The following is a 23,710-nucleotide window of genomic DNA, read 5'->3' as shown; positions in this document are numbered from 1 at the left end:
GCAGTAGGGTTATCATCTGTCCCACTTTGTGAGGACAGTCCATCGTTGGACAGTTGTGTCCTGACAAAAGACATTTCAAATGGCAAATGTCCTGGGATTGTAGGACATAATTATGTCCCATATGTTATGTAATAGTAGCAGAAAATAATTATTGCAGTATCTACAATACCTAAATGTTACAAGAAACAGAATAAGCAACTAAACTGCTACAACAATAGGCTTTTATGTAGGTAAATAAGTAAAGTTCTATCTGTTGTGCTGACTGTGGGTATGTGTTGGCTTCTAAAATCTGATGTGTGTTCCAAAAATGTCCCATCTTGGCCATTTGAAAAGGTGCCAACCCTAGTCACCAGAATACAGCACAACCTGTACATATGACAATGTCAACAATACCAATAGTCAGAGCATTCGCACAATAACTGGCCAGACCCTTAAAAACTCACAAAGCCAATGACCTTTGGGGGAAAGGTGTTGAATGAGAATGACTACTTACAACAATGAAGAGCAATAGACGCATTTAACTGCAGGAAATTAGTAGTATTATGAATCTGTCAACATGTTCCAAGTTAATAGTACTAATATGGTAGAAGTGTCCGTGATTGTCCCTGAGTTGTCATAGCCTTGTCCCTGTCACTGTAGACACGAGTCCCCGAGTATCAGAGAGGTCCGTACACAGAAGTACACCAACCAACTGTCCCATCTGTTGACAGGACCATTGCATACCTGTAGTAAATTCATAACAGATGTCCAGAATAATATTCATTGTATGTATAAATGAATTAAATAGTGAAATGGGAAGGGAAACCATCCCCCTCCAACCTGCATTATGTAGTGGAACCACTCCCCACCATTAATTATGTAGCACCGACCCAATAATGTGGTCAGAGGTTCCCAAACACCTCTGTCTGTAAACACAGGTAAAATGTTAAACTCTGGACTAACTCTGTCCATGTGCTACGTCTGATCTTTGAACAGCATCAGGACAGTGCTAGTCACCACTCAGCTGAACCTAAACCCGGACCAGCACTTGAACACCCTGACAATCAAACATGCATATGTGCGAGGACTATAAGCATAGGAGTTATGAATATCCTTGGAGTGAGTAGACTTGCAGCATGGGTCCAGAGCAGTAGGAAACAGGGAATGTCCTAATTGTAGTACTGCAGTTTTCCCAGCAGGAGAATGGATGCCTACTGTGTAAGAGAAGCGGTGAGGCGTATGTCAGAGTAGCTATGAACCATGGGTATACATATAAATGAGCCAGAACACCAATTGTGTAGTGGCTACAGCATCTGCCCAATGTAAAGGCATTCCCGGTTCAAGTACGACTATAGCACATATTAATTGTGTAATGAATGCATCTGTGCTATAAAGCCAACATTTATACATGTAAAGGTGACCGCGTTCGCATGGGTCCGTTAACCAGATTCCATCAAAGTGGTACTGTCATAAGGAATAAGGCACATGTAATCCTAAAGACGTGCCTGTAAACATATGTAACTCAGAATAAGTAGATGCAAATGGGCCTGCGCGGGTGTATGCAGCTATTAGCATAGCAAATGTATGTTGTCTTCTACAGCTGTGACTTTCATATATATATATATATATATATATATATATATATATATATATATATATATATATAGTTAGATAGATGTGTGTATAGATAAATATCCACAGACATAACAGAAATATGCAATTATATATCTACATATTTATCAATATATACACACATATATGAATATATATATATATATATATATATATATATATATATATATATATATATATATATATATATATATATATATATATATATATATATATGTTAGGAACGCTGAAAGATGAAAGCAAACTTAAGGGTTGTGAAGGGATTCCAGAGCAAGTTAGGAATTATGAGGTGCTTGCAGCGTATGTCACATAAAGCTGCACAAGTGTGAGTAGAGCACCGCTCTCCATACCAGAGGCAGGGCTATACCAGTGGCCATAACATCGTTGAAGTGCTACGTCAACATTGTAAACAGACGAAATGTAGGACATGTTGCAGCCACCTACACTTGTAACCCGCAAATCGTTCATAATCCATAACACCAGGAAAGGCAGGTATGTGCAGATATGAATGTATGGTGAGCCGTGAATACACGAGGCGATACAAAATGTGTGTAGAACCCTAAGGCTCATGAGAGGGCAATGTGTAAAGGTGTGTCATGGCTGCGATATCAGGTGTATAATGGCTGTTATGCGAGGAAACTCAACACGGGTGTGCAGAAGAAACTATGGATATGCGAGTATGGACACAGGAGGGATAGGGTATGTTGTGCTGGGTGCAATGGAGTGGCCCGTGGAGGTCAGCTAGTACGTAGGTGCGATTCCCAGATAGAGCGTCATTTGCATGGAGACATGCGTGAATGGGCGACGTTGTCGGACGCCAGCGTCAGGTCTGGCAGCCCGGAACATAAAACCTATACGCCACCCATGAGCGGAACGGAGTTCTGCTGTGACAACCCCAAACCGGGAAAAGCAGAAAGACACAACTACATGAAGACAACAATTTATCGACGTACAGTCACAGTAACACAAACACACATCCTATCAACAGTAATAATATGAATGTGTACAGAAACAAACACAGTAGCAGGAAACATAGGCTGTGCATATGAGGAATATGTCGAATGACACTATCACAACTCAGTTAGCAGTGGCACCCCAGACATGAAAAACATGCGACATCTGTCCGCTGCATAACGTGCAATATACTGAGCACAAGTTCACTGGAGTGAAGTGTCAGTGTCAGAATGACTAAGGCAATAGTATGCCATTGAAGCAGGGATAAAACCAATATGCATGTGTAAGTGTCCATGTCCGGGAAATGTATAGGCTAATGGACACACAGATGTATATATAGATAAAAACGTATATATACACATAGCTATATTAATTTACATACATACATATATATATATATATATATATATATATATATATATATATATATAGACACACACACACACACACACACACACACACACACACACACACACACACACGCACACACACACACACACACAAGGATATACTACGGATATATATAGATATATAGATATATATATATATATATATATATATATACACAAACAACAGGTAGTGATATATACACAAACACACAAAACAAACTATATGTCAGTGTAGATATACACATTCACATAAATAGGTTACTTCACAGCAATTAGGGGTAACATATTTACAGCCCGGCATTTGTGACTGGGAGGTCCAATAAAGAAACATTGTACCCCCCACATCACCCAGCTAGGCTGGACAAACATACAGACAGGCAATACAGATCAATACACTGCCGCTGTCCAAAACACCGGTAGGAAAGGACCAGTGGGAGAGTTCTGCAACGTCTACACTTTAAACATGGATAACGGTGTCCCTTGCAGGACCCCAAAAACTCAGGGTATGAAAGAATCTGCTGACACTAATATGAGCAGGATGTAGGTGTACATGGAACTGTAGGTTGTGCAAGTGTGATAATACATGTGTTGACAAAACGTACAACATGTGTCCCAAGATGGGGAGAGTGGGCAATGTGTAGGGGTGTGCTCATACCCCAGCTGTGCTTGCAGTAAGTATTTGTTGCGACTGCTGTAGAGGGGTGCCAGGTAGGTGGACCATGGGTATGCTTTAATGGGCTTAGGTGTGCAGGTGCTGGTTGGCAGAGATGTTGTAGGCCCACCCAGTGGAAGTCATTAATATTCCTATGCAGGCATAGCATACACCTACACCTCCCAAACCTGAAGAACACATCTACGGGATAGTTTGTAAACCATCGGGGAATACATAGAGACCTACACAGTGCCGTGTACCCGATTAGCATGGACGTCCATAGTTATGTATCAGAATGTAACAAAGTCCAACTAAATACTGCCAGAACTACTGATATTAGGTGAACAGGTGGCGGAATACAGGTAATGACACTTGACAACATGTATGAGTCATAAGCAGCATGTACCTCGACAAACGTGAATGAATACATATGTTCTGTGACTGTGAATGTGTCTGGTTAATAGAACCAATCATCTAAATGTGCCCCGCAGGGTGTTATGCATTGTTCCTGATACAGTGTTCATTCACACCCATTGGTATGCGAGTTCTGCTACTGATGGAAAGTGCATAAGTTGCTGACCACCTCAGGTAGATGATAGCATAATAGAAGAGGTTAAACACCCGTATGCCTGTGAGGGACACACCCATCTGGGCAGTTGTGAAAATGACAGTTATGGCACATGGCCTGTGAGTTTGGGAATCGAGGCTATATAGTGTGTGTAGTGGTGTCAGACATCAATTTGTTATATCAGTAACAGCTACATGTAATAGGAAACAGTATTATTAATTATAATGCTACATGAATAACCTTAACGTATGCAAACCGTGGAGGTCGTCCATGTACTACTGTCTGTGCGTCAGATCTCTCAACCAATTGGGGACAAATTTCAACAGAATCATGGACAAGTCAAGAAAACACAAGGGCAATCAGGGACACATTTAAAATATTAGAGCTATTAACTGGAAACATTGACAAAATCAGAGCATATGAATTAATACACATTTACTGAAGTAAAAGAAGTTTGTAACTCTTAATTATTGTCATTATTCATGAAGTGTAATTCACCACCTTTCCTCCAAATGTCACTAGTTTTAGGAGGGATTAAGAGGGACAGAGTTAAAATTTGAGTCAAAATCAGGGACGGCCCTGAAAATCAGGGGCAGTTTAGAGGTATGCTGTGGGTATGTGGTGCCTTGACACATGTGATAGCTCTACATATAGAGTCTATAGGGCCACCACCAGTCTGAACGGCTGAAGTGGAACCTGCTCTGTACAACTGTCAGATGTACCAGGGCAGAACATACTTACAGCCATGTATAGTACAGAAATATACATATCGGAACAAATCAAAGCGTAGTCTAGCAGCAGTATAGTTGCTTATGCTTCTACATATGACATATCGACGTGTCAGGTATACAAGACCTGTAACAAGCAACCAGTACAGACACCTACAACATGAGAAGGTCCCCTAATCAGGACAGTTGCAATGGCTAGAGTATTGTCCATACCACTCAACTGTCCCTGAATATCAGGTATGTCCCTGGGTTTGACTGAAAGTCTGACTGTGTCCTTCTTAATCCCTCCTAAAAGTAGTGGCTGTTGAAGGAAAGGTGGTGAATTACACTTACTGACTAATGACAATAAGTAAGAGTTACAAACAACTGTTACTTCAGAATATGTGTATTGAGTCATATGCTCTGATTCTGTCAATGTGTCAAGTTAATAGCACTACTTTTGTAAAAGTGTCCCTGTTTTTCATGACCTGTCCCTGATTCTGCAGAAGAGAGGAGAGGAGGTGGAGAGTTCTGGTATTGTCACATGTGATGTGTGATGAGGGACTGTCTCATGGAAAGTGGGAAAGGTGTCACTCCTACAGTCTCTCATTGTGCAAACTGAAAGGTGGTCAACGTGCAGTAGGTATGCAGTAGCATGACTTGACAGACAACTGTGTTAACAAACTCAAGTCACATGTCAGCATTGCAGAGTATTGGTTCCCATGTATCAGATAGATGGGAGCAGATCGTATGAGGAACACGCATATAATATGATTACGTCACTGGACAGGCCGCCGAGTCCGTACAGTCGAATGGCTGCCATCACAAAATGGTTACACATACCCGATACTGTAGTCATGTAGTCTGATGTAATATGCATCACAAGGGATCACACACACCCAGCGTGCGTGACAAATGTAAGCGGAAATGTCGAAGAGCGAGCTCCTGTACGCGTGTTGTCTACCAGTATGCCAGTAGTGCCCTGTCAAAGAAATGTGGAGTCTAAACATGTATAAAGTGCTGTGACCAGAGGTCAGCAGTGCTTAACACTGTGCAAACCCATGCACAACAGCTCCCACCTGCTGGACTGTGCCTTACCCGGTTTGTATCCAAAGACGTCGGCCTGTCTGCAAACAAAGAACTGCCCTATACATGTGATGGTAGAAGTACCCTGCACACATAGCTCATGTAAATTAACAATAGACCATGGCATATGTACAGACAATAGACCGCAAACACCATACAGCACAGACATCCAACAGTACAGCAATGTACTGGTAGATATGTCCGGACCACTGGTGTGTGCATGCCTGGCCATCCCGTGTTTCAGTATGTGAGCATGCCCAGTATGACTGTTACGCATGTTGTAGACTGACAATACCGTCATGTGTGTGAGCATGCAAAGTATGGTCAACTGTATTGCATGTGTCATATGTCCAGATAGTTAGTACTGTGTTGCTGACCCCTCCATTCTACACAGATAGGTGACATGCTGTGTCTGCAGGGTAGCTAATGGTCATGTGGCATTGACAGTTGCTACATGTCTGTATAGCGTGGGGGACATGCAACCACAACCACAGTCCTACACAGCACCGTGGGTGGTGCACATGACTCTCACATGTGTAGGTGTGATGCGGGCACAGCCAACAGTTGTACACATCTGCCGCTACTGTACTGGTCTGCCGGGTACTCCATGTCAGTGTGTGGACCTACCTAAATTGCTGGTTGGAGGGATACCAGGGTACGTCAGTTCCCAGCCTTAATTACCAGCGCAGTGGTGTTGAACGTCCTATTACACAACCTACATCAAACAGCCTGGCCTGCTGTCATCTGTGTGTGTCATAGGGGGTTGGGGTCAGTCATTGGGCATATCCATAGGCCATCGTATATCATTTGTCTGTATTGGTCCACATCTTTCCAGCTGCATGGAATGTGTGTGGGCTGTACGGACACACATGATGGTCAGCCCATAATCTGCAGTGGGTTAGGACACCCTGTGTACTACAGGTTACCATTGTGACCCCCGCATGTGCTACAGAGGTCATGGTGCCACTATGGATGTGTACTGTATGCTGCCCTAACATTTGGCCACCACAGTCACATACATACCATAGCAATGGGTAAGTACACATTCTAATAAAACTGCCACTTGTTAGGTCAATAGACATACCCTGGTTGTGTTATGGACTTGAGGACGGTGCTGGAGTGTTGCCTATGTTGGTTGCACACAGTGCATCTCCCATAGATGGCCGAGCACAGGTACTGTCATGTTTGGCATCCATTGTACTGTGTGCTGGTCAGAGAGGGGAAATCCGTGGGTACCTACTGTGTCAGTGCATATGCCTTGTGTTGTCTCTTTGCCAAAAGCAGGTCATACTGTGCATGGGCTTTCGACGACTGTGCCCTACTCAGGTAGTTCCTTCACCAAGTCACACTGTGCCTGTACAGGCCTTGGCAGTGGTGTTGGGCTGTGTGGCCCTGCCCCATGCTGTTCCTGCTGCAACTGTTACTGCAGGATAACACTGTGTAGCATAGCAAATACCATAACAACCTGTATGCATGTAGCTTGTGAATACTGCAGAGCCCCAACAGATGTGTCCAGATACCAGAACTGTGAACCAAGCATCCCAAACACATGCACATGTATATGTCTTGCCTGTGCATCTGCCGCAGTATGGTGTGAGTATTCAGGTGTGTGTGCATTGCTGATGGGTGTTATAAGCCACTACACCAGTGTTTACCTAGCATCCCCCACTAGGAGACTGTAGGGGATGTCCATATAGGCATTGGTGTGCTACAGCTGTGTCAGACGTCATATATCGGACACATCATACCTGCCAGGGCAGACAGCGCACACATTAAGTCTCATGCCCTGGCCATCGCATATGGCCCAGCTGTTGGAGGGTATGTCCCTGCACTGACTGTAGGCCCTACCCTGCTCCCCAGGTGGTGCTACGTGTGCAGGCTATAGCACCCAGTACCCCAGGGTACTCATCCATGTGGTTGAACAGATACATATTGCCGGTCCACTGATCACGTGTGTGGAGGACCTGTACGTGCTCACTAGCATGTGTTGACATGGCATCTGTGAACTGGTGCAATTCTCTGGATGCAGATGCCTGTGAGATACCCATGATATCCCCAGTTGTGCTGTGTTAGGTACCTGTGGCTAGTACACCTAGGCCAACACATCCGATGGTATCCACTGTGATGCATTTCCCTCGGCCTGTTTGATGTGTTAGGCACAGGTCAACAAGCTGCTGTAGGAGGTCTCTGTCCACCCCATAGTGCTAAAACATCCCCAGCCCCTGTAGACCCTGGTAAGCCACCCTCGGTCTATAAAGTCTTATGTCACCCCAGTAAGGGCTGTTCGGCAGCATACACATCCACACTGCCCCAACCTCCTGCACATGTTGGTATATGCTGCCTGCTGCAGCCCATGTCATTTGGTTGGACTGTATCGTGAGATGTCCCTGAAGGTATACACCGGTGGTGTAGAGTGTGGACGAAACCTGTGTGCATGCTGCTTGCACACATTAATGTACTGTTCATGTGTGGGCTGGCCATGTCATCAGCTGATTGCGCTGATCAAAACCTGTTTGTGCAGCCTGTACACCCTGACTACCCCACCACTGCTGTAATCCCTCCCAACGTCACCAGGCAGGTTTAGACACACCCCTAGCTTACGTGTGCTAAGGCAGGAGCACTCCCGAGGCACAGTTCTGCAATGTACGTACAGTATGTCTGACCCCCCTCCCATGTTGTCAACTATATTCGAGACCTGCACCTGGCTGACTACACACATACACTCCAGGGACCAGCAGCACACCATGGTGATAAATGTGATACACCATAGTCAACCTCATCTGCATAGTATAGTCTTCTAATGAATAGTTATATGACCCATACCAAACCTCCAACATATTAACCACTGCTCAGTGTCGCTCAGATCCACACACAACTGGCAACCGGTGCCTTACCATCACCATATTCGATGTCCTATGGTCTTCCCAGCAACAAAATAACCGGTGTCTACATGACTACAAGCCGTGGCCCTGCACACCACAGACGATGTGCATTAACACCATGCCATGGCAGATATACATAGATCCCAGGTTATCACTTACAGATCATCTGGCACAAATAGCCAATAGTGCTGATGTCCCCAGACATATGTTCGCATCTATGTCCACCTCTACATCTACATATATCACATATATTATTTGTATACATATATACATGGACATATATATATATATATATATATATATATATGTATATATACATACACACATATACATGTACACACATATGTAGATATGGCATTTATATCACAACAGCGAACCACATGACAGCAATGCATTAGACAGGAATGTAAAGGAAACTACATTTGCCACCTGCATCATGTAATGTTGTTAATATCAAGGCACGTGTGTTATGTTGCGTCACACGGGTCAGACCGTAGCAAGGGTAAGAGTAGGGCTGCTGACAGTTACTCACCAGACCTATTGGTGAATGTATGTGATGACAACCCAGTGTCTTGGCAGAATATGCATGCCGTGGACACTACATAGGTCAGCAACAAAACAAACTGAACACATCCTGCAGCTAGCCACCCACAGATACCAACACATACTGTATAACTGCCAAACACACACCTGCCATGCCCTGGAATCGAGCATCTGTCTGTCTAGTCTACCACACTACAGCATTATGCAGTAACAGAATGCGCTACCAAGTTCTGGCATCACTGCACTCCCACAGGCATACTTCTAGGTGGATAACATCATCCGCAAAGGCAAAGACGCCGATAGGGAATGTATGTGGTGTGAGCCATCTAAAAGCATTACTCTGTCCCCAGGCAGCTGGAAACACACACACACACACACACACACACACACACACACACACACACAGACACGCACACACACACACACACACACACACACACACACACACACACACACACACACAGGCACGCACTTGGCAGGGCTGGGAGTTGAACATACACCTAACTACCTTATCACACTACAGCATTACGCAGTTACAGAACACGCTACCGAGATTACTGAACACAGCACTCCCAGAGGCATACTTCTAGGTGGATGGCATCATCCGCAAAGGCAAAGATGCTGATAGGGAATGTATGTGGTGTGAGCCGTCTGAAAGCATTACTCTGTCCACAGGCAGCTGGAAACACACACACACACACACACTTGGCAGGGCTGGGAGTCGAACATACACCTAACTACCTTATCACACTACAGCATTACGCAGTTACAGAACACACTACTGAGATCACTGAACACAGCACTCCCAGAGACATACTTCAAGGTGGATGACATTATCCGCAAAGGCAAAGACGCCAATAGGGAATGTATGTGGTGTGAGCCATCTAAAAGCATTACTCTGTCCCCAGGCAGCTGGAAACACACACACACACCCACACACACACACACACACACACACACACACACACACACACACACACACACACACACACACACACAGGCAAGGCTAGAAGTCGAAAATACACCTAACATCCTTATCTCACTACAGCATTACGCAGTTACAGAACGTGCTACCAAGATTACTGAACACAGCACTCCCAGAGGCATACTTCTAGGTGGATAACATCATCCGCAAAGGCTGATAGGGAATGTATAGAGAGTGTGCAGTCTAAAAGCATATTACTGTCCCAAGGAAAGACGTAGACAAACACACAGCAGTGGTGTGATTGGGGCAACTGCCTATCTATGGAGCACAACAACACTACATAGATACAGGACACGCCACAGACAGTACACCCTTCAAGACAGTCTACCAGTGTGTTCAATGTAGGCATCCATCGTGACGTGGAAAATGGACATCTGTTGCCTGGATGACCACCATCGCTATACAGGATGTCAATGGCCATGCCCATACACAGAGGCACATCACCGACACAATGTGTCACTGGGCATGCCCACACACTTAGTATTCCACATCCATTTGGAATGTACTGTGTGTCCATCTACACAACGGCGTACTGGGCATGCTCACACACTTAGCAGTTGCAAAGGGCCGTCTTGCATGCACACGGATTCTACACATGGAAGGGCACAGTTTGGAATGTACTGTGTGTCCATCTACACAATGGTATATTGGGCATGCTCACACACATAGCAGTTGCAAAGGGCCATCATGCATGCACACAGATTCTAAACACGGAAGGGTGCAGTGTGGAATGTACTGTGTGTCCATCTACACAACAGCGTACTGGGCATGCTCATACACTTAGCAGTTGCAAAGGGCCATCTTGCACGCACACGGATTCTAAATACAGAAGGGCGCAGTTTGGAATGTACTGTGTGTCCATCTACACAACGGCATACTGGGCATACTTACACACGTAGCAGTTGCAAAGGGCCGTCATCCATGCACACGGATTCTAAACACGGAAGGGCGCAGTGTGGAATGTACTGTGTGTCCATGTATACAATGGCGTACTGGGCATGCTCACACAGCAGTTGCAAAGGGCCATCTTGCATGCACACAGATTCTAAACATGGAAGGGCACAGTATGGTGTCACTGTCCCCACGTACATGAAGGCCACTCACATGTACTGAACAGTACACACTCAGGAGCCTTCACAGATGTCTCAGGTGCAGATCACAGAGGTACACACCACAGTCTACTATGTAGCCCTCAGATATCACCATGTCGTTGGACCAGCAATACACAGCCATACATTACCACAACACCATGTGACTCATGACCAGTGGACTGTACATAGGTCTACAGCAACTGTGCAGACTACAAATGTACCAACAGGGTTCCATCATGTGATATGCATTGCAATGATACCACTGTACATAAACGGGTTGGCTCTACACATAACAGGGGCCCTGGGTCTTACACAGCTGTGACAGATGACTGTCGCTGTACACCAAAGAACACACATATTTGGATATGACATACATGTAATCACAGTGGATATGTGCATGGACCACACACACAACACATATGTACATAGCATAGCATTTGCTGTCCTACATGCAGACAAGTGGCTACAGCAATCCCACGCACGTAAATGGAAGGTGGGTCCATGGCTGTTGAATGCTAACAGTACATGAAGTAGCAATGTTGACCGAGGACACATTCCCTCTGTACTAGTTACCCATGACACCCATCATATCATACAACAGTCCATGTGTTATGTATGTCATCACAAATGTCCACCAATTGCAATGCATATAAACATGGCTACATGACAGGCATGTAGGACCAACGCACAAGTACAATTTGTAGTGTGCATGCAGCTACCATGCATGTGTAGTAGCTGATGTATGGAACTCATCTGTGCCTAACTACAACATGCAGTTGCAATGCAGCCCCGTCATTGACACCTGTATATGGTGAAATGCTGACAGTACGGTAGGATGTACATCAGGTATGGATTGATGTGTGTACATAAAGTGGTTATCCACCTGTGCAGATGGATGTTTGCTGGGGGCTGCTCACAGGTGTGTCAGATGACATCCTACCATTACATGTGCAAACAGTACGCTATGTTACTGTTACTTGACGGTGAAGACATAAAACCTACACAGCGGTCAGGTATTACTGACTGTAAGTCACTTAACACCTGTAACACTTACATCCTCCCGTGTGCATATAGCAGCATAATTGCCGGAGGTAGCGTTGGTACACATAATGCGGCCAATACTGCTGCATGTCTGTGAGATGTATCATCATATAGCAGGTGTATCATTCACAGTACTGCCATGTGTGTTTGCTTGTGTGACCATATATGCCACATATGGTGGGGAATACATCCCAATTGTTACACACCCCTGTAGACTGTTGCAGAGATCTGTACATACTGCAGTGTGGAAAGCATGACGTAGACAGGGGTGGTGTGTGTATCACACACATATCAGCTATCCATATGTGAATGACATTTGTGGTCTCCACAGTGTGTGTGTGTATGTATGTATGGCTGTCTGGTGCATGGAGTGAGGGTGTATGCTACCATACAGAACACAGAGGATCCCTAACCCCTCATGGTGATGCAGTCTACTACCCTGTTGATGCCATCAGTCTCAGCCGTACTGGCTACATGGACATGTTCTTCCTCTGTGTCCCGTCGTGTGGGTGCACAGTACTGTGACGGTGATTACCACATAGGCAGGGGTCCTCACCTCAACACTATGGAGTGTGCATTATAGTATTGTTGACCCCGTGAGTGTGGGCATGTTCCTGTAATGTGACAGGGTATTACTGCTACACAGTGAGGCCTCATGCTATAAAGCGGCCTCTAACATTGTCATCGGCCAGACTGCTGTGTACAACCACTGCACCATGTCAACATACCTGTGATGTGAACTGATATAGATGTCAGGTCTCTAGCCACTGTAGCCTATTAAACAGCCCACATGCTTCTGGATCAGTATATGTGTGGACATCTGTGGTATGTTAGCCTTTCCAACAGTCAGGTTGAGGCTACATATAGCATGCTGATATTGCCATATGTGCCTGTGAGTACTCCACAGTTACACATGGGAGACTGCAAACACTGCTACCCATAGGCACATGCAAGTAGACCATAAGAAGGGAACCAGGGCATTATTACCAACATGCTGTTACTGTTGTTACTGAGACACATACTGTGAACATATAACAATGCATGCTAAACCTGTACTACATGGTATGTCTGGTGCATGTCAACAGTACACAACTAATGTAATATACACTTCTCTCACTATTCTTACACAACTAATGTAATATACACTTCTCTCACTATCCTGTTCACCCTGTGCATCAGACCATTTGAGCATGTCCCTGCACCAATGGTGTGGATGACAGGGATGCAGCAAAGGCTTCATCCTATGCACAGGTTGATAATGTTTGTCAGGGGCATAGGCTGCACCAATGGATGACATCATGTGTGTGGGTAAGGGCCGGTGATCTGATTGGACATGTCTCTTCAGTATGCATGTGGGTGTAGTGGTGCCCTACAGATGTGTTTGCTGTGTGCGTGTATGTGTGCATACAGTTCTGCCTTTTGTGAGGTCTACACATGGGTATTATTGACAGCTCCAGATTGTACAGACCAGGATGTACAGCTCACTGTGTCCGGCCATGGCCACGTGACCTGTGCCTGCCAGGGGTTGCACGGGCACTACCAGAGAGAGGTACATATTGGCTACTGTCCGACGACACATGTCCACTGGAACCGTGTCCCCGCTGGGAACGTCCAGGGTCATTTCCACATGGCCTGCTGTGTCCTGGTGTGGACAGCACAGCACCAGCTGCACTGCTACTGCTACCGGCACTATGGGAGCGGCCATGTGAGGTGGCACCCTCACGGTGACCTGCACTAGGTGGTGTAGCTGGCTTACGTCCATGTGGCCTACACCTCACTCCTACCAGATGTTCCAGCACAGACAGCTCATGCTCATGGATTGCCATGCCATGGTCAAGGATTCCGACCATGTCACCCAATCGCCTGTCCAGAACATCAGCAATCTGCTGTTGAGCATTTGCCAATGCCTGGATGTTGTCATTTAGAGTACAGATAGCAGCCTTCTGCAGCCTCTGCCCTTCTCTGTTCTGCCACTCAGCACGTGTCTGTGCTGCTATTACAGTCTGGAACATGCGTCTGGTGATACCAGCTGCTGCGCTCTGTCCTGCAGGTGCATGTCTGCCAGAGGTCCTCCTATGAGCAGCACCAGCCACATGCCTGTGTGGCACATCTGCAGTCATTACACTGACACCATGGTGTGGAGACACACCATCTGTAGCCACCACACGTTCCTGTTCCACGCTAACAGACACTGACTGTCCTTCCTCTATGGCCACTGGTGATGCGGTATGTGTTGGCAGCAGAACTGTGTGTGGGGAAGAGGGGGACATAGCTGGGATGGCAACCATTGGCACAGATTCAGCCCCTGACAACCCTGCCTGTCCCTCATGCATATGTTCATCACTGCTAGTATTTGTGGGGACACTAACATCAGATGGACCGCAGGAGGGTAACGCACCTACATCACCTGTGAATGCAAAGAAAGACTCTAAATTACAATAGACACACACACACAGACACACCATGCATGTGATTTGACAGATGGCATGAAGCATGCATGTGATACAGCAGACGGCATGCAGCTCAGACATTAATAGTGTTAGTTAGAATACCTCCCTGGGGTGCACACTACAGCAAGCAGGTGTCATATCAGTAGCCATGCAGTTCACATAATCATGGTAGTAAGCATGCATCCCCATGATACACCATGTGGACCAGAACAGGTTAACACTACACATGGCTGACGTGACCTTGACATGTAATCTGCTGACGTGTGCATTATCATGCATACATGTCTAACACAATGGTGTCCTGACACATGTACAGCGTCGTAATGGGCATCACATTGCCGTGTTATCTGAATGCCCTACAGATAGAATGCATGTTTAGCAAATGTGCATGAGCATGGAAGGGTAGTGTGAGCCATCTACATTGCTGTACTGTGTGAAGTACAGACACTGTACCATTGCATTGCATAATGAGGCATCTATATTGCTATACAGTGCATAATATGCACACATTGCCTAGCCATAACTGCATGCATATCCATGACATAACTGTGGATTGTGACCACTGTGTAGTGTGTATATACACCAAACCATGCTGTGTCATGTGACAGGTCACTGGAAGACCTACAGATGACACCCCTGCACAACTACTACAGAGTCTTAGCTGCCTGACAACCATGTCCACACATGGCAGACTTGTCAATTCACCATGTCCCACATGACATTGATGTACCACACACCCAAGGTGCACAGCTAATGGTGATGTCCTACAGCAGCAAGGGAAATGTACAGTATCTGTGGCCTGATGTGGTGTCAATGTCTGTGGAAGCTGTACAGGTGACTACTGTCATGCTATGACACAGCCGTGATGTTCAACACATCTTATATGGTAGACTTAAGTGGCACCTCCACTAGCTGTGCACAGGCTTTTAGGATGTCTAGTGTACCACATCAACTGTATAATCAGTCAACTAAGGCTATAATTGGACCATGTGTGGACAATGTGCAACAGGGTGTATACACATCACATCTACTGTATGGCTACATGTCTTTGGCCATCCACCGTGGCCATGTGTGAACATGTGTTGGCCAAATGTTTGTGATGGCCATCTATCTGACATGTCTGTGTTGTCCCATGTGACATACACCCATAGATGTCAGATATGTCACCATCCACAGGGCTATGAAGACAATGGGTTGTATGTTTGGTATGTGGGGTATGTTTTATGGGATAGTGTGACAATATTGCAGCCAGAACACTACGTGTCTGGGACATGTCAGATGGCACATAACAATATGTGCACAAATTTCAGGGGCATATAACACAATGGTAACTCCTGTGGGCTGCCCATATCCCAGCTCACTGTGTGGTACTGTTTGCATACCACATATGTTGTTCCAATGTATAGTACATATGCCTACATTGTGCAACACCTCCACCGTTGTATGCCCAGCTGTCCACACATGTAGCAATGACAGATACTGTGATTTCATGTCAGTGTATCATTTCATTTGTATATATTGCACATGGGTAGCCAGTGTGAATGATAGGTGATGCGACGTATATATCATGACTGGACCAAACAGCAAGTGTACAAGTGTTAACTGGCCACATTGCGAATAGATCTATGCTTTAACATGCCTGATACTGATGAAAGTCTCACCTGCAATGGACTGATGTCTGTGCGGCATGCCAGAGGTACCTGCATAGGGGTGGCAGTTTGAACATTATCCATGACTGTATGACAGCCACAGGGTGCACTGTGCATGTTAACACATTCGTCTGTACAATAGCATATAGTATGCACATGTGTGCATACACAGGGTAGCATACTGTAGTATGCAGCATGTGTGTCAACATACCTTGTATATGATGTTGCATTACATAATGTACAGTGACACATGTAACTAAGTGGGATATAATAGTCATATGTGCAGTACTGACTTACCAGGCAACTCCAGGCTCATTGGTTGGGAGACACCCACCTCCACGATGGCAGCTAGTGTTTGTGGATGCTGTTCTGAGGGTGTCCCCAGACTTGCCAGTAGCTCCTCAGTGTGTGTGAGTGGCGGCTGTGTTGGTGGCCCACCACCTGTTCCACCTTGTTCCCTGGCAATTGCAGTGGCACACTGTTTTGCATGTTGTATCAAGTCCATGCAGTGTCTGCGCACCTGCTGGTAGGTGCGGTTATGGTCAACCACATCATTCACCCTCCTGCAAAGATCCTGCCACAGGTCATCACGCTGCTGGGCATGCTATGGCACATGGCTGAACAACACCTCATAGTTCTCATGGAGGTACGGGAAGAAGACATCATCCTCCTGGCTGCTGTATCATGGCAGGCATGAACGAGGCATTATCTGTAAGACATAATGATGGTGACAGGTCACAGTATCAGAGATGTACAGAGATACTGCTGCACATACATTTCTAGTAAATCTATTACATCTGCACAGTTATCTTTTCAAATCATCATGACACTGACATGACTGACATGTTTGTGTCACACACATGTAACACCCGTTATGCATTGGATACCATCACCATATATGTATGTCACCTCATTACATTGTTCATACTCCATGTGAACGCTGTCTTGATGTAGGCATGTCTGTTTGCCTGCACTGGTGTCCTTACCTATCAGCACATGCCTGGATGTGTCCACGGTAATGCTGTTGACCTTGATGCTGTGTATATGTCATATATTAACCCATACACTGCCTTAATGGACTTGAGTAGTGACAATGCACACATATGCCTGGAAACCTTTACATGCATGTGTTTTGCCATATACATCAACATGGCACTGTACAGCTGTTCAACATCCTGCCATGGATCGCCTGTGTTGCACATGTGATAGACATGGGACAATGGCTAGTCGGACGTCATTCGCAGGGATGGTTATCAACTATAGCATGTACGGGCAAGGTTTCCTAGCTGTATCCGACAGCCATTTTGCCACCACAAGGTGCATCAGTGCCACATTACTGATCCAGACAGTTGATGATACATCTTCCATGTGGTCATCACACCATGTATGACATAAATGGCATGTGCAGCTTTGATGGACAGGGTTGCATGGTATGGCGGGAATATGTCACATGTATGGCACAGGGATCTGTCCAGCATGTGGTGATCCTAGTAGTAGGATGGTGGCTGTCCATGACCTATGTCTTTCAGATCAGGATATGTACATGTAGCATGTTCAACATCATAGTGTGGCACATGTCTTTATGCAAGGTAGCCGGCATGCTGCATAGAGGAGGTGAGGATTGTGAAGGCTGGTATCACCCATCCACGTATAGCCAATACCCCTTAAAGGTGATATGTGATCTAATATTGGTCACCCGAGTGCTGAGTATGCCTGTCCAATGATCCCCATGCTCATGGGTGGCACCCTGTCATGACATAGGTGGCTCGTATGACTACCTAAGAGGCCTGGAGATGTCACCAACTCAGGGAGGTGAACTGCACAGCGCCATCCCTTACACAGTGTCCATAATGTTGACCACAGCCTAGGTGGTAGTTAATGGGTAGAGGGATATTCACCTAGCGGTGACAATGCTGATATCATCTGTCAGAATGTGCACATATGTCACACACCTCACCCACAAAGCCCATTCTGTATGTTGTACACAACACTGAGACAGCTATTGCTCATAGGTCATGGCCATTCACATCCTTACATACACAGATGTCTCGCATTTGTCTGTGTGGTATGGGCTACAATGAGGGGGCAGTACAACACATTAACCCTGTTTTACTGTAGCTGGCACTGGTGTGATATACACGTCACTCTGGCACCTTTTGTAGTGATGATTCTGTCAGCAGGCCACTGGTAGAACACTCCTGTGACATACGAAGGTACATGTAGTCAAACATCCGTACTGTCATCTACATCTGTACTGCTAACATCTACATTGATAATGGTTCATGGACTTGCAGACCATACTCAGCAGGGTAATAGTGCAGTGCCACCAATTATGACTGTCGTCACCACTTGTGGGTCGATATTATCCAACACTCTATCTGTATTGTATTTTCATGCTCAGCACTTGTTCAGAACTTGAGCACTTCATGAGCTACTGATTAATATAGCACCCATTCCACACCATTTCTCACAAGTACACTGTCTGTCCTTACATTTCCAGCTTGCTTACAGTACAACAGCTGTTGTACACACGTAACTCACATATCTTGTGAGACATGGTTGTATATACAGGTATGTCCAACTGTCACGTACCAGTGCTATTGCCTGCCTATATGATGAATATGGTGTACATGTGGCAATAGAGCAATTGTCTCATGTACACAGTCAATGCTCATCTCCCAACATATGACACTACGGCCTGTGGGAGATGCACATATGCAGCCATGCTGGGGGTAATGCTGTCACCAACCCTGACTGAACCTGACAATCATGTGGGGATGTGTAACATTTGCAACACTCCCCACTCATCACATAGTCTCACAAGATCTCCACCACCACAGGCCACACATATGAGTACAACTTGTGCAGTACCTCTCCATACTCTGTGTAGGCAACAAAGGCAGTCCCCATCACCAAACACAACAACAATAACTTATAGCCCACAGAATCATGTGTGCCCATCACATACAGCCAATAGGGTGTTATAACATACACAACACACCAGTCATAGGTGACTCTGTAGGCTGTCACAGTGATATCCCACTCAGCAGGCTACACAAGGTGATAGTCGCTTACATCTTGCTGTCGGGTAACTGGTTCTGCAACATAACTTATGCACCCATGCCACACCTCATCAGGTACAATTTGACTGTCATTCTCCATATTAGTGCGACTGCACAGAGATGTAACTTCACAGACTACATGTGCAGGGACATGCAATAGCTCACCGGTCTTGTAGCCCTGAAGGTATGGGCCAAGCCCTGGGGAGCAATATGCATTCATCCGGACCTGATACCACTGTACAATGACTGACTGTGTCACTTCAACAGTTGCCTATGCTTCTGCTGTCATTCCACAGGCATCTGGTCTCTGTCAGCTTTGACTGACATGGTCAACAAAACATGATGCTTTGGCACAGATGACCTGCACCTGTCAGCCCTGGGTGTACAGATAACATGTAAGGCTCTTGCTGCTTCTATACTGCCTGTCTTGCACAGTTTCCAATAACATTCACCACCAGAACGGGAACAGGCAAGCAAAACATGGGGTCATGTGACACAATGCTTGACATCTTCATCTCTGACACACGCAGGCAAGGCACTCCTTATAATGGACCACTTCAATATCTCTGCAGTGACTGGGACCTGCCTCTAGGCTCTGCAGAGCACACCTGCAATGACAGGTTATACACAGACCACACCTTTCAGTCATGTAACCTGGACCGGCACACCCACGGCTGAGGTGTTCCCATATTCCACTATGTTGTACACACATCCTGGCTAGTTACTTAGCACAATGCATCAGAGGTGCACCACGTGCAACTAACTGTGGCTAGAACTGCTATACACATTGCAACATACTATGGATTCAACAACATACCCCACGGTTACCAGACCTCATTTCTTGGTGTACTGGACAGTAGGGTTCAGACAGGTACTACTGATGTGAGACTGACACTACCCCACACTTAACTGGGATAGCCACTCATGTACCAACACATTAGGTCAACGCTGTCCAGGATTCATAACCTCCACACGGCTGGATCAACCCATACACACCACCTCCAAGACCAACAATATCCTAGACATGGACACTACCAGCATGTGACTGGTGTTCCACACCTGGGGTTATCCCCTCATTGGTGGATTCCAAACATATACTAATCACCCTTGTTATCCACATCCCAGCACCACACCCTTCACGGCATACACAGTACAAGAGTACTACAACACCTACTACAGACGTCTTATGACAGAAGTAGTTAACATCATGACACCCGTGCAGATGGACAATGCACATACAAATGCTGAAACATACCCCAGTGCACTTCATTAGCACATACATGACTGCATGGATCATGCTATTCCACACAGAGCCATGATGGTACCCACCAGATAACGGACGCCACTCTGGGGGGTCCAGTTCCATGGACATAATTTGCAACAACAGGTGGAGGCTGTTGCAAAGTGAAGTACAATCCCATGGGTGGGGTAGCTCACTGGTCAGCCTCAGTAGGGCTACGGAATCCCTCATCACATACTCTGAACTTAGCTATGTAAACATTACTGTGACACATTCCAGGGTGTACCACAAGGCATTATGGAGGTATGTCAGTAGTCACTGGCAATACCCACATCTGCTCTGACATACAACAGTTACTCAGGAACATTACAGAACCAAGTGATGTTGGCATCATGCTGGCGGATGGGTTCAGTGCTAACATTACACCCTCTCACTCCCTACAGAGCTACAATCCATGCAGGAACATTGTGGTGTCTCTGCGGTCACAACTACACAGTACTAACCTGCACTCTACAAGGCCTGAAACACTGACTCCATGTGACTGTCTAACATCCCAGGCTGTGATTTAAACAAACCTCTGAATGACATGTCTCCCCACTTGGCCACCATATTCAGTAATAGCCTTGTATCAGACATTGTGGCCCCTGAATGGCACACAGCAACAGTTATCATACTCCACACAGGTGGTGCCACAATGCACAAGAGGGACTATTGCCCTATATGCCTGACTGGACTGTTCTGCAAGGCTATGGGGCACATCATTATGGAAGTCATTCACAGAGACATTGGTGGGCTCTGGTCCTTTGATGCCACCCAGGTTGGACTTGTTATGGCCAGAGCATGGCTCCTACACCTGCTGGACTCCTTTGATACAGTTACCAGGGTAGTTGATGACGGTAAGGGGGTCCACACAGCCTACATTGTCCTCTCATTGGCTTTCAGCACCATTCTCCATTCTGATATTGACAACATGCACATCCACCTGCACATCGACCCCTATGTCTCAGGATGTTATGCAAAGTGGCTCACAGACAGGACACACACAATGAGGGTAGCATACCATAGTACCTACTGTATTTTAGTTACACTTGGAGTACCACAGTCCTCAATCATAGGGCCCCTCATGTTCAGTATATGCTTCCCTGAGGTACAGGCTAGCACAGAGGGACTTTCCCTGACTAGCTTTTTAGACAACTGCATACAAAGCACCATGATTGATCCACCAGCTGATACTGACTCCCTCCATAAGGGTGTCACTGTGACGGATACCTGATATCAATATCATGGCCTCAAGCTGCATGACACAAGGTGCATGAACATCCCCTTTGCATTACACCATTCACCCACTGACTATCACATAGGTGGTAGTCCCCTACATACATGTCACATTGTACATGATCGTAGTACACACGTATGTCACACCTACTCCTTTGATAACCATATTGCCACTGTGGCGTGGATATCCTTCTACATGGCCACACTTATCTGTACTGGGTTTGTAGCTGGAACATAGGCACCCATTGTACCTCTGAACTCCAGACGTATACACACATTTAAGGGTACAACACCCCATTTAGTGTGTACCTTACAGAACAGCTACGGCTTTATATACCACAACAATAACATGTCATGACGTTTATTGAGCTCCGACAGTTGACGTATGTGGCAGAGCTACGGACACCGCGTCTGTACACATTTGCATACTACATACTCAGGGGTGACCTCTGCTGAACAGACAGGGCCATGTCCACAACAATATTCATGGATATTCTCCACATAAACGACATAAGCAAAAGCCACTGTGAGCAACATGCTCATGGATATGTGCACACACGCAACGATGAGTGGGATGTGCTTGAGGGTTACATTCCCAAACCAGACACTCACCATGCTTTGGAACATGATTCCTATGTACATCACGCAGGGACACTCAGTAGCACTATTCATGTGATATTTAACTTGGTGGATGGGAGACACGCATGTACGCCAGGGATCACTGCAGTGGCTGTACTGTGCAGAGGTGCAGGTAACACATGGCTCTGCTGTTCACAGACAGGACACTACCCTAGAGAGGTGCCGCTGGTGTAAACACTGTAGTTGGGCTTACACATAGACTTGCCAGACTGCATAGTACCCCACTATGAACCTGTGAAGCTATTACATGTCCTTTGTGCATGGTTAATTGAGTAGCTCTTCCATTTAGATTAGCTATCATGCTGTTACAGTCTCCCGTGACTACAAACCATATGTATCCTGTTATTGTATATTGTACATGCCAATAGACAATACCTTTGGTATGCGTGATATGCCTGTTATGCTTTGTAGAATATCTGGCATATCTACCTACAATACTGTACATTACACATATTTTACATATTATTCCATAGTGCAAAGCATACTTAAACAGCAGGACCACCTCAGACATGTCATTGTCATTATATGTCCATACACATGCCTACTGTGACAGTATATCAACATATACTAACCCCTGCTATGGCACATACTTGTTGGACATACCCTACCACTGACGGCGGGTGGTATGGAATTGTTCTGTTTAAAGCCCTCATGTAGCATCCCTTGTGGTGTCTGTGATGTTTACCTTGTGGCCCACTGCAGGACACACAATTTCTACAAGCATTACTATGCTCAGCAAGACATCACTACATAATACCTTTTCCCACTTTATGCATTGTGGACACTTTTAATTAATACAAAACAAGCTATACATACACTAACATAATTAATACAAAACAGGTTATACATACACTTACATACTGAGTGTTCTACATACCTTGTTATC

The sequence above is a fragment of the Protopterus annectens genome, chromosome 6.part0 (genome assembly GCF_019279795.1).
Source record: "Protopterus annectens isolate FY-2018-M chromosome 6.part0, PAN1.0, whole genome shotgun sequence".
In the NCBI taxonomy this organism is placed as follows: Eukaryota; Metazoa; Chordata; order Ceratodontiformes; family Protopteridae; genus Protopterus; species Protopterus annectens.
Note: the sequence above shows the minus strand (reverse complement) of the source record.